Source organism: Salmo trutta, unplaced genomic scaffold, assembly GCF_901001165.1.
Source record: "Salmo trutta unplaced genomic scaffold, fSalTru1.1, whole genome shotgun sequence".
NCBI classification, from domain to species: Eukaryota; Metazoa; Chordata; class Actinopteri; order Salmoniformes; family Salmonidae; genus Salmo; species Salmo trutta.
In genome coordinates, this window is record NW_021822941.1 from 3,863,969 (window position 1) to 3,878,307 (window position 14,339).

Here is a 14,339-nt window from a genome sequence, read left to right on the forward strand (position 1 = left end):
TGACGGAGAAGTCAGTCACTGGCCGCGGACAGCATTTGGTAAACTAACACACCTCCTCCCTGCTCCGTTTTCAGCTCCGTTAGCAATGTGTCGACACAGTTCATTTAACATCTCAGTTCATACAATACACACATTATTATTACCTTCCTTCAGTAACAATATGGTATAAGGAATAGGCAGACAAGCGTTCATGTTTGATTCATGTGATGTTTATTGTACTGATCAATGTTTTGGAGTTGCGCTGTTTGATTATTTCTGTTCCTCTCCGTCTCTGTAACTTCCGGGTTTGCTGGAATAAGGACGCGAGCTTTTTCTTCTATGGTATAATTACGTTCTCAACAATAATGTGTGCATTCCGCCACCTACTGTTCAGGTGGATAATACGTCTCCAAAAAGGATAAACATTTAATCAAATAAATACAATAAATTCAATACAAACTATAAGTAACGAAATGTTAATTAAACTAAATCAGCCTGCTTTTCTATTTTAATCAGGTCCCTACACAGGCTCAGAGGGATCCTGTGATGGAGGGACATTTCCTGGTGACAGTCGTCCTTGAAGTGCTTCTGCTGTAAGTCTTAGAGGCCCAAAAACTTCTCGGCTGCAGTTATAATAATGTACAGTACAATGAATAACTGTGGCTGTAAATGCTACAAAATCCACCTTCTCCACAATAAGTGTATCCAGATCACTTGATTGACGTATAACATTTACAACTGGTTGTGGTACATCCACCTCCATATCTTCTTCAGAACTGTGGCCTCTTTTACATTTACATTTAAGTCATTTAGCAGACGCTCTTATCCAGAGCGACTTACAAATTGGTGGATTCACCTTATGATATCCAGTGGAACAGCCACTTTACAATAGTACATCTTCCCTTCAACTCTATTCACCACCTCCACATAGGAGACTTGCTGTACAGCCCTGATCCTTGACTCCTCAACCTCTTTCACCCTAACAGTGCATTCTGGGAATTCAGAAATATGATCCCAACCACAGTTACAACATTTTACATTCACAGACTCTTCTAGAACATATTCCGTCAATCTGAAAACACTTATATATCCCAACTTTACATAGGGTGGTAAATACTAAGCAAACACCAATAATACAGACAAACTCTGCTCCTTTCCCCCCATTCTCCATAGGGTCAATATTACAGATGAACAGCTATATTCTCCATAGGGTCAAAATTACAGATAAACAGCTATATTCTCCATAGGGTCAATAATACAGATAAACAGCTACATTCTCCATAGGGTCAATATTACAGATAAACAGCTACATTCTCCATAGGGGTCAATAATACAGATAAACAGCTACATTCTCCATAGGGTCACTAATACAGATAAACAGCTACATTCTCCATAGGGGTCAATAATACAGATAAACAGCTACATTCTCCATAGGGGTCAATAATACAGATGAACAGCTACATTCTCCATAGGGGTCAATAATACAGATAAACAGCTACATTCTCCATAGGGGTCAATAACACAGATAAACAGCTACATTCTCCATAGGGTCAATAATACAGATAAACAGCTACATTCTCCATAGGGGTCAATAATACAGATAAACAGCTACATTCTCCATAGGGGTCAATAATACAGATAAACAGCTACATTCTCCATAGGGGTCAATAATACAGATAAACAGCTACATTCTCCATAAGGTCAATAATACAGATAAACTCTGCACCTTTTCCCCATTATCCATACAGGTCAAGAGATGTGCATTATTTTAACTACTCCTGGAATTTTATGTCTAAGATATTGATCATCAATGTCCAATGGGACGCCAGAGAAACACCTTTTACCGGTGGCTGCTCCGAATATCAAACTGTTCACTTCATGTGTCGATAAATTCACGAGCCACAATGCATGTTCCCTTTGGCTTTTTATATACACACCATATCAACACCATACCACTCCTGGTTACTATGACTACACCATATCAACACCATACAACTCCTGGTTACTTTGACTACACCATATCAACACCAAACCATTCCTGGTTACTATGACTACACCATATCAACACCATACCACTCCTGGTTACTATGACTACACCATATCAACACCATACCACTCCTGGTTACTATGACTACACCATATTAACACCATACCACTCCTGGTTACTATGACTACACCATATCAACACCATACCACTCCTGGTTACTATGACTACACCATATCAACACCATACCACTCCTGGTTACTATGACTACGCGATATCAACACCATACCACTCCTGGTTACTATGACTACACAATATCAACACCATACCACTCCTGGTTACTATGACTACACAATATCAACACCATACCACTCCTGGTTACTATGACTACATCATATCAACACCATACCACTCCTGGTTACTATGACTACACCATATCAACACCATACCACTCCTGGTTACTATGACTACACAATATTAACACCATACCACTCCTGGTTACTATGACTACACCATATCAACACCATACCACTCCTGGTTACTATGACTACGCGATATCAACACCATACCACTCCTGGTTACTATGACTACACAATATCAACACCATACCACTCCTGGTTACTATGACTACACCATATCAACACCCTACCACTCCTGGTTACTATGACTACACCATATCAACACCATACCACTCCTGGTTACTATGACTGCATCCACAATTCCCAACACCTTCTTCACCATCCTCCTGACTTCAACAGGGTTTCCCAACTAAACATCCATATCCAACGAAGAACGTTCTCCAACAAGCAACGATTCATCAGACTCATTTTACACAAAATGTTAGTCCTTTTTGTTCCATTCATGGACTTCACTATTGTCCACTCATCTTTCTCGCTAACTGTACTCGACGTGCTTTCAACTTCAAACGACATTTCTGCTTCTGTCATCGCACGGTCCTCCTCTCCCTTTTCCACACCAAGGACCAGAGCTACCACAGTCAGGCTGGCTTTGTAGTGCCTGTCCAGAATTGCGCGTTCATGTGAATGGCTGTATTGGAAGACACCATGTTAGTAGTGATGGGTTTATACAAATGTTTTATATTGTGCTATATAGTATTATGATAAACTGATTGCAAAGGTTCTATTAAGATAATTCATGATATGTTTAGCTGAGTGGAAAATGTAGTCTTTCATGTTTGTAATGGCTTAATTCATGAGTTTTGTATGTTCTGTTGGGAGCGGGCTTCCCCTACAAAAGGGAAAGGGGGATACCTAGTCAGTACAACTGAACGCATTCAACTGAAATGTGTCTTCTGCATTTAATCCAACCCCTCTGAATCAGAGAGGTGCGGAGCCCCTTCGGCGCCCGGGGAACAGTGGGGAGCCTCTCAGTTCAAGGGGGAACCTTTTTCATTGAGCTGTTGATGGGGAAGCACTGTTTAGCTGTCCCCATAATGTATACTTTAGTGGCAGTACAGTTTTCTTTCTGAATCACTATGTAAATAAACATCCTGCAGCGAAGTGTGTTTGAGGCTCCACCATAGTTTTATTAGGTAGTTTCAGTTTAATACAGGCTGAAGTTTCAGTAAAGGTTGTCCAGTTTAGTCTTCTGACCTACTCTACACCACACACCACATATTAGCTCAGCTTGAATTACTCTGCCAACACATTGTTCAGGCCATATTTTAAAGTTGAGGTAGGCTATATGATTACACCAGTAATAGTTTTATTACTTGTGAGGCACAGCTGAGTGAGCATACATTTAAATAATTCGCTTTTTATTTTTATTTTACAGGGCTGATGGTGCCTGCATCTGATGGTCAGTCTCAGCAGACGGAGAGAGCAGCAGACTGAGGGTCCATCTCTCAACATCCCTCCTCTGTTCCTTTCCTCCACAGACACTGACCATAAAGACAAACAGTCTTCCATCTGATGGTCAGTCTCAGCGGACGGAGAGAGCAGCAGACTGAGGGTCCACCTCTCAACATCCCTCCTCTGTTCCTTTCCTCCACAGACACTGACCATAAAGACACAGTCTTCCATCTGATGGTCAGTCTCAGCGGACGGAGAGAGCAGCAGACTGAGGGTCCACCTCTCAACATCCCTCCTCTGTTCCTTTCCTCCACAGACACTGACCATAAAGACACAGTCTTCCATCTGATGGTCAGTCTCAGCGGACGGAGAGAGCAGCAGACTGAGGGTCCACCTCTCAACATCCCTCCTCTGTTCCTTTCCTCCACAGACACTGACCATAAAGACACAGTCTTCCATCTGATGGTCAGTCTCAGCGGACAGAGAGAGCAGCAGCCTGAGGGTCCACCTCTCAACATCCCTCCTCTGTTCCTTTCCTCCACAGACACTGACCATAAAGACACAGTCTTCCATCTGATGGTCAGTCTCAGCGGACAGAGAGAGCAGCAGACTGAGGGTCCACCTCTCAACATCCCTCCTCTGTTCCTTTCCTCCACAGACACTGACCATAAAGACACAGTCTTCCATCTGATGGTCAGTCTCAGCAGACGGAGAGAGCAGCAGACTGAGGGTCCACCTCTCAACATCCCTCCTCTGTTCCTTTCCTCCACAGACACTGACCATAAAGACACAGTCTTCCATCTGATGGTCAGTCTCAGCGGACAGAGAGAGCAGCAGACTGAGGGTCCACCTCTCAACATCCCTCCTCTGTTCCTTTCCTCCACAGACACTGACCATAAAGACACAGTCTTCCATCTGATGGTCAGTCTCAGCGGACAGAGAGAGCAGCAGACTGAGGGTTCACCTCTCAACATCCCTCCTCTGTTCCTTTCCTCCACAGACACTGACCATAAAGACACAGTCTTCCATCTGATGGTCAGTCTCAGCGGACGGAGAGAGCAGCAGACTGAGGGTCCATCTCTCAACATCCCTCCTCTGTTCCTTTCCTCCACAGACACTGACCATAAAGACACAGTCTTCCATCTGATGGTCAGTCTCAGCGGACAGAGAGAGCAGCAGACTGAGGGTCCACCTCTCAACATCCCTCCTCTGTTCCTTTCCTCCACAGACACTGACCATAAAGACACAGTCTTCCATCTGATGGTCAGTCTCAGCGGACGGAGAGCAGCAGACTGAGGGTCCACCTCTCAACATCCCTCCTCTGTTTCTTTCCTCCACAGACACTGACCATAAAGACACAGTCTTCCATCTGATGGTCAGTCTCAGCGGACGGAGAGAGCAGCAGACTGAGGGTCCACCTCTCAACATCCCTCCTCTGTTCCTTTCCTCCACAGACACTGACCATAAAGACACAGTCTTCCATCTGATGGTCAGTCTCAGCGGACGGAGAGCAGCAGACTGAGGGTCCACCTCTCAACATCCCTCCTCTGTTCCTTTCCTCCACAGACACTGACCATAAAGACACAGTCTTCCATCTGATGGTCAGTCTCAGCGGACGGAGAGAGCAGCAGACTGAGGGTCCACCTCTCAACATCCCTCCTCTGTTCCTTTCCTCCACAGACACTGACCATAAAGACACAGTCTTCCATCTGATGGAGAAACTCCAGTCTCACCACATTATTTCTGCTTCAATCACAAATTCATGTGACTCCTATGAACAGAGAAAGTGAAATATTCCTCCATATTAAAAATAACCAAGCCGCTAATAATAACAACACAAGCCTATAGAGACACTTTCCTGCTCATTGTTGTAGCGCTGCGGGGAAATAGGAAGAACGCTCATTTTATGGCTTCTAAAACTGTTGACTGAGTAGGTTTTTTTAACCTTTATTTAACTAGGCAAGTCAGATAAGAACAAAATCTTATTTTCAATGACAGCCTAAGAACAGTGGGCTAACTGCCTTGTTCAGGGGCAGAACAACAGATTTTTACCTTGTCAGCTCAGGGATTTGATCTTGCAACCTTTACAGTTAATAGTCCAATGCTTTAACCACTAGGCTACCTTGAACATGAACTTCCTTATAAAAACAGCAGCTATTTGCTGTATTGTTGACAGTTTCCCCTTGTCTTGGTTTTAAACCTTTGTTTTATGCCGTTACGGTAATCTGAGCCATCCCATTGGCCAGCGGTGAAACTATAGTGCACTTGATTTGCTCTCTGGTCCAACAGGGAGGCAGTTTGTACATTCAGACACATGAAATGCTTCAAAATGGCAACAGTATGGACAGCAGGGCAGCTGAATCTGGTGCTCCTACCGGTCTCTACTCCAAAACTAACCATATCTGGTTAGTAGAGACCCTACTGAGTATTTCCATCCCACCTTAGCTGAGACAGGCAGAAAAGCTTTCTCTCTACCAGCCAATCAGTATCCCATATACTGTGTATTACATTACAGTGAATGGAGAGGGTTGAGTAAGGAGTCATCAGTACTCTGTATTAAACACGTTGCCCTGCACAAGAGACACATTTAAGTTTTGAGACTATATTTACTAATTCCAATAACATATATTTATATTTTATTAAAAGTATATTTCTTTAAATGTAGCCTACACCAGTGGTGTAGTGGAAGGTATACTCAGGTATACTCTGTTTAACCACTTGTTTTTCAGTGGGCATTGTGTAGACTCACTTCTTAATCCCCACTGATACATATCAAAGTATTGTAGTGGAGGTATACATCATATCAATGAATAGGGCTGATGGAACAGATCACAATGTTTATCTTCAAATGTTGATCAACTATTATGTCTTCACATTGTAGGAGCAGCAATGTCCACATGGCAGTAGACCTACTCCTGAATGTCCACATGGCAGTAGACCTACTCCTGAATGTCCACATGGCAGTAGACCTACTCCTGAATGTCCACATGGCAGTAGACCTACTCCTGAATGTCCACATGGCAGTAGACCTACTCCTGAATGTCCACATGGCAGTAGACCTACTCCTGAATGTCCACATGGCAGTAGACCTACTCCTGAATGTCCACATGGCAGTAGACCTACTCCTGAATGTCCACATGGCAGTAGACCTACTCCTGAATGTCCACATGGCAGTAGACCTACTCCTGAATGTTCCAACATGTAGTTTGGGGGAAAAACAGTGTTCTAAAATGCACAGAGCACATGGAAGAGGTTTCATGGACAGAGATGGAAATATCAGTTACAAAGAGGAGGGTTTAAAGAGATGGTAATGACAGACCTAACTGTCTTCTGGTAGATGGAAAGGCTTTCCCTAAAACCTGATCTATTCAATGTTAAACAGCTACAAACTCCAGTCCACCCTGCTAATCAACCAACAGTGTTAGGTGCCTGTACACTATTAAAGGGGAACTACTCTCAAAAATAAATACAAATATTTTCTAAATAAAAACCTACAAAACAATTTGACAATATGAAACCTGTGAATTTCTGACTCAGTTTCTCTGTTTCAATAAAAGGCCTACTATTATCCTACTGAACAGTACAGCTTGGGTTGGTCTACTATTATCCTACTGAAAAGTACAGCTTGGTTGGTCTACTATTATCCTACTGAACAGTACAGCTTGGGTTGGTCTACTATTATCCTACTGAACAGTACAGCTTGGGTTGGTCTACTATTATCCTACTGAACAGTACAGCTTGGGTTGGTCTACTATTATCCTACTGAACAGTACAGCTTGGTTGGTCTACTATTATCCTACTGAACAGTACAGCTTGGGTTGGTCTGCTATTATCCTACTGAACAGTACAGCTTGGGTTGGTCTACTATTATCCTACTGAACAGTACAGGTTGGGTTGGTCTGACTGTGAAAGACCAATATGGGATTTATAATTTTAGGTCATTCAGAGTTTATATCACTGTTTCTCATGCTGTTCACACAGGGGGCCTTTCCTTCACTGGGCTGTTTGGAAAATGTTTTACTAAATTAGAGTACTGTATACCCACTTCTCCAGGCACCACTACACCACTGGCCTACACAACAGCTTTCAACATACCAGTATTTAGTTTGGAAACTTTCTAAAGAAATGCTGGTATAAATAATACAATATTAAAATATGTCAAATTATACATTTTTTTTCTAAAGTGGTTGCAATGCTGTGAAAAACAGTTGTACTGCACTACAGTGCAATAATAAGTGATATTCTCAAAGTTGAGCTCGTCTTTGCAGGGGGACTCTTATTTAGAAGAAAATAATCAGAACTTTTGTTGCCTGCATATTATCCTGCTGCTAGCAGAACGGTAATATTGCGTTTAACCTAGAATATTTGTACAGTGTGCTGCGAGGTACAAACTTCATAGATCTCTATTGAGAGCCAGATCAATAAGAAGTTATTTCCACAAGGGGGCGACAAACACCAGTTAATATTCCAGAATAGAGCACCACAGAATATATAGGCTCCCTTTGCTAAGTGGTCAATTTGGAGATCCTCCGTCCTGGGCCAGGGGTGTGTCCGAAAAGTATTTACTGCTTCCTGAAGTGTGCACTCGTTCACTACTCCCCATAAAGTGTAAAAGCATTGGATTGGTGAAGGCATAGGTTAAAGCATGAGTTTCCATACTAATCAATTCCTGTCAAATCCTGTCCTTGAAGGGAAGAGAACAAGTGCACCCTTTGGGAGGAAGGAGAGATTATTGGGGCACAGCCCAGGTATGCAGACGTTTCCCCAGCCCAGCACCACTTCAACACATACCAATCAATCAATATATCATCAAATGCTTTATGATTAGCCAATTTTACTTCAGGCGTTTCAGTGGTGGTCTGGAACAAAATCCTGCAAGGCCTGTATCTCTCCAGGATTGGTGGGTGACTGTATCTCTCCAGGGTTGGTGGGTAACTGTATCTCTCCAGGGTTGGTGGGTGACTGTATCTCTCCAGGGTTGGTGGGTGACTGTATCTCTCCAGGGTTGGTGGGTGACTGTATCTCTCCAGGGTTGGTGGGTGACTGTATCTCTCCAGGGTTGGTGGGTGACTGTATCTCTCCGGGGTTGGTGGGTGACTGTATCTCTCCAGGGTTGGTGGGTGACTGTATCTCTCCAGGGTTGGTGGGTGACTTCTGGACCCTGACCATACATGGAGTAGTTGGCTCTGCATTTACACTCACAGAACACCCACCTATCACCATCAATCACCACACACACGGACAACACTAGAGCATAGTCTATTTGGAGGCAAAATAACTAAATTGATGTCTTATCTTTTCTCTTTCTGTTTGTTTGTTATTGTGTGTGAGAGAGAAAGACAGAGAGACAGAGACAGATAAAGAGAGAGACAGAGAGAGAGAGAGAGAGAGAGAGAGAGAGAGAGAGGGAGAGAAAGAAAGAAAGAAAGAAAGAGAGAAAAAGGGAGGGAGGTAGCCTTGTTGAGTGAGTGAAGATTAATGTCGTGCGCTTTTGCCGTCAGCATCCCGTGCACACACCTGCCTTGGGACTAGACTCCACCAGAGCTGCCGTTTGAACTGGAAACCTTGCGCTTCTCGCTATATCTGGATTAACGGAATGGATTAGAGATCTAAGAACGCCCCTTTCCCATGTCGGAGGTGAGTGTTTATTTTTCTTTACCCTGTTTCGGGTTTGTGGTGGAAATGGAAATTCCGTGTTGTCAAAGACGGTTGGGAGTCGGGACGGCCCGCCCTGAGCGCAAGACACCGGATTAGACAGGCGTTAACAGTAACCGGTAAATAAGGTCGGAATGAATCACGAACTGACCAGGCGAGAGACAGACAACAGTTTAGAATATTAGCCTCTAAAAGTAGCCTAGTGTGCATATTATTTTACAGCCTAACATACCGTGAAACGTATTCTGTCAGTGTGACGACAAAATAGTAATTCCGGGCTGGGTCATATAATAAACACGAAATTACTGGTCTGCTACCCTATTTCCATGTCCTAAACGCATTTCTTTTAAGTTTGCAAACGAATAAACAAAGACATTATCCATTTGTCAAACCAGTAGGCCAGGCTAGCCTCAGAACAGCCTCAATTTGTCCGGGCATGGACTCAAAAGCGTTCCACAGGGATGCTGGCCCATGTTGACTGCGATGCTTCCCACAGTTGTGTCAAGTTGGCTGGATGTCCTTTGCATGGTCCATTCTGGTACACACGGGAAACAGTTGAGCATGAAAATCCCAGCAGTGTTGCAGGTCTTGACGCCTGGCACCTACTACCAAACCCTGTTCAATGTCACTTACATTTCATGTCTTGCCCATTCACCCTCTGAATGTCACACATACACGATCCATGTCTCATTTGTCTCAAGGCTTAAAAAAACTTCTTTAACATGTCTCCTCCCCTTCATCTACACTGATTGAAGTGGATTTAACAAGTGACATCAATAAGGATCATAGTTTTCACCTGGATTCACCTGGTCAGTCTATATCATGGAAAGAGCATGCGTTCTTAATGTTTTGTCCACTCAGTGTATAGCCTAACGACAGGATACATGAAACAAAATAAGATACAATGTTTTTTCCGTCGTGCCTCCCTAGTCAGCAGACTACTCCTGCCCCGCTGCAAGAACTCAGTAAGGCGTCGCCGGCATCCAATTTTTAGAAGTTGTCACTCCCGAAAATCACGTGGCTACACATCTTTGTCTATGTGAAGCCTGACTGGCCATGTCTGTCTGTCTGTCTGTCTGTCTGTCTGTCTGTCTGTCTGTCTGTCTGTCTGTCTGTCTGTCTGTCTGTCTGTCTGTCTGTTTCTTTCAGTGTGTGTGTGTGTGTGTGTGTGTGTGTGTGTGTGTGTGTGTGTGTGTGTGTGTGTAGTCTTTTGGTTAGCGACAGAACAGACCAGAGGTGAAGTAAAAAAAAACATGGCACACTATTCACTACTTAGTGCCCTATATATGACCACAGCCCTATGAATCCTGGTCAGAAGTAGTGCCCTATATAGGGTGCCATTTGGGAGGTAACCAGTGACTCAGTATGTTTCTATAAAAAAAATAATTTAACAATTCATGATTGATAGTTTATTGTAGCTTTTAGTGGGAAATCACATTTCCTCTACTGAGGATCCATCCCCACAGCAGGGCTGTAGAACACACACACACACACACACACACACACACACACACACACACACACACACACACACACACACACACACACACACACACACACACACACACACACACACACACACACACACACACACACACACACACACATATAAGAGGGCTTTAGTGGAGACCTTCAAGTTCCTGGCCTACACATCACTAAAGATCTGTCATGGTCCACACACACCAACACGGTCATGAAGAGGGCACGACACCACCTCTCCCCCCTCAGGAGGCTGAAAATATTTGACATGGGCCCTCAGATCCTCAAAGTTCTACAGCTGCACCATTGAGAGCATTTTGATTGGTTGCATCACCACTTGGTATGGCAACTGCTTATCATCTGAGTGCAAAGCACTACAGAGGGTAGTGCATACGGCCCAGTACATCACTGGGGCCAAGCTCCCTGCCATCCAGGACCTCTGTACCAGGCGGTGTCAGTGGAAGGCCCTAAAAATGGTCAAAGACTCCAGCCACCCAAGTTAAAGACTGTTGTCTCTGGTACCGCACGGCAAGTGGTACCGATGCACCAGGTAGGGGTGTGGATCAGAAAACCAGTCAGTATCTGGTGTGACCACCATTTGCCTCATGCAGCGTGACACATCTCCTTCACATAGAGTTGATCAGGCTGTTGGTTGTAGCCTGTGGAATGTTGTCCCACTCCTCTTTAATGGCTGTGTGAAGTTGCTGGATATTGGCTGGAATTGAAACACGCTGTCGTACACATCGGTCCAGAGCATCCCACACATGCTCAATGGGTGACATGTCTGGTGAGTATGCAGGCCATGGAAGAACTGGGACATTTTCAGCTTCCAGGAATTGTGTACAGATCCTTGCGACATGTGTCCGTGCGTTATCATGCTGAAACATGAGGGGATGGAGGCGGATGAATGGCACGACAATGGGCCTCAGGATGTTGTCATGGTGTCTCTGTGCATTCAAATTGCCATCGATAAAATGCAATTGTGTTCAATACACGGGACGAGACCCATAATGACAATACACAGGACGAGACCCTTAATGACAATACACGGGACAAGACCCTTAATGACAATACACGGGACGAGACCCATAATGACAATACACGGGACGAGACCCATAATGACAATACACGGGGCGAGACCCATAATAACAATACACGGGACGAGACCAGTAATAACAATACACGGGAGGAGACCCATAATGACAATACACGGGGCGAGACCCATAATAACAATACACGGGACGAGACCCATAATAACAATACACGGGACGAGACCCATAATAACAATACACGGGGCGAGACCCTTAATGACAATACACGGGGCGAGACCCATAATAACAATACACGGGACGAGACCAGTAATAACAACACACGGGACGAGTCCCATAATGACAATACACGGGACGAGACCCATAATAACAATACACGGGACGAGACCCTTAATAACAATACACGGGACGAGACCCATAATAACAATACACGGGGCGAGACCCATAATAACAATACACGGGACGAGACCCATAATAAGTGCAAAATACACAGCATGAAAGCAGAAACCACATAGCACAGGTACTCACAAGACAAACGGACATGGGAACAATAACCTACCAAGACAATGGTGAACAGAGGGCACATTTATACAATATCTAATCTGGGGGAATGGGTACCAGGGGTGGGTAATGAAACTGTTCAGTGACGCCCAGAAGGCCGGTGACGTAGACATCTGGAGCTGGTGAACGGAGTGAGCAGCACTACCGGGGCAATACATCACAACAAAACACATCACAACAAGAGAGACACCACAACACGACATATAGAGAGACCTAAGACAACAACACAGCATGGCAGCAACACCACATAACAACAACATGGTAGCAGCACAAAACAGGGTACAAATGGCAAGAAGGTAGAGACAACAATACATCACGCGAAGCAGCCACAACTGTCAGTAAGAGTGTCCATGATCGAGTCTTTGAATGAAGAGATTGAGATAAAACTGTCCAGTTTGAGTGTTTTTTGCAGCTCGTTCCAGTCGCTAGCTGCAGCGAACTGAAAAGAGGAGCGACCCAGGGATGTGTGTGCTTTGGGGACCTTTAACAGAATGTGACTGGCAGAACGGGTGTTGTATGTGGAGGATGAGGGCTGCAGTAGATATCTCAGATAGGGGGGAGTGAGGCCTAAGAGGGTTTTATAAATAAGCATCAACCAGTGTGTGTGTATGTGTGCATGTTTGCCTGCCTGTGTACAGTGTGTGTGTGTGTGTGTGGGGGGGGGGTGTATGTGTGTGTGTGTGTGTGTGTGTGTGTGTGTGTGTGTGTGTGTGTGTGGGTGTGTGTGTGTGTGTGTGTGTGTACGGTGTGTGTGTGTGTGTGTGTGTGTGTGTGTGTGTGTGTGTGTGTGTGTGTGTGTGTGTGTGTGTGTGTGTGTGTGTGTGTATGGTGTGTGTGTATGGTGTGTGTGTACGGTGTGTGTGTGTGTGTACGGTGTGTGTGTGTGTGTGTGTGTGTGTGTAACAACATGGTAGTTGGTGTAGCAGAAGGAATATCACCATGCTTCATTCTAAAGGACCTCCCATCATTACTAATGGAGGATGTTATTTTTAGGAGACGCTCCATTTTGATGCCACGTGTTTGTCAAGTTTAATACTCTGTCAACCTCTGTTTGTCTGTCGACCTCCATGTACGTAACTGCCTGGTAGTCCTCCTAAATACAGCTACACACACACATACACACACACACACACACACACACACACGATTCATAGATAATTCACTACATCATCTCTTCTGATTGACGTCTGCATGTCAACATACATGACCACGCTGTTTATGTGTGTGTGTTTAATTACTGTGTGTGTTTAGTTTCTGTGTGTGTGTGTGTTAGTTTATGTTTGTGTGTTTAGTTTATGTGTGTGTTTAGTTTCTGTGTGTGTGTGTTTAGTTTGTGTGTTAGTTTCAGTGTGTGTGTGTGTGTTTAGTTTCTGTGTGTGTGTTTAGTTTCTGTGTGTGCGTTTAGTTTCTGTGTGTGTGTGTTAGTTTATGTTTGTGTGTTTAGTTTATGTGTGTGTTTAGTTTCTGTGTGTGTGTTAGTTTCTGTGTGTGTGTGTTTAGTTTGTGTGTTAGTTTCAGTGTGTGTGTGTGTTTAGTTTCTGTGTGTGTTAGTTTCTGTGTGTGTGTGTTTAGTTTCTGTGTGTGTGTGTTAGTTTCTGTGTGTGTGTGTTTAGTTTATATGTGTGTGTGTTTAGTTTATGTGTGTTTGTGTGTTTAGTTTCTGTGTGTGTGTGTTTAGTTTCTGTGTGTGTTTAGTTTCTGTGTGTGTGTGTTAGTTTCTGTGTGTGTGTGTTAGTTTATGTGTGTTTGTGTTTAGTTTCTGTGTGTGTGTGTTTAGTTTCTGTGTGTGTTTAGTTTCTGTGTGTGTGTGTTAGTTTCTGT

The 14,339-nt window shown here is 44.0% G+C and overlaps 1 protein-coding gene across 1 annotated transcript in view; it reads left to right on the plus strand.

The window, feature by feature from the left end:
• Nucleotides 1-9,258: 9,258 nt before the first annotated feature.
• Nucleotides 9,259-14,339, plus strand: part of frmpd1a (FERM and PDZ domain containing 1a) — a 65,957-nt gene continuing 60,876 nt past the window's right edge. The window contains exon 1 of the mRNA XM_029746413.1: nucleotides 9,259-9,411. The gene's annotated coding sequence lies outside the window, so the exon portion shown is untranslated. The remainder of the gene's footprint in view (nucleotides 9,412-14,339) is intronic.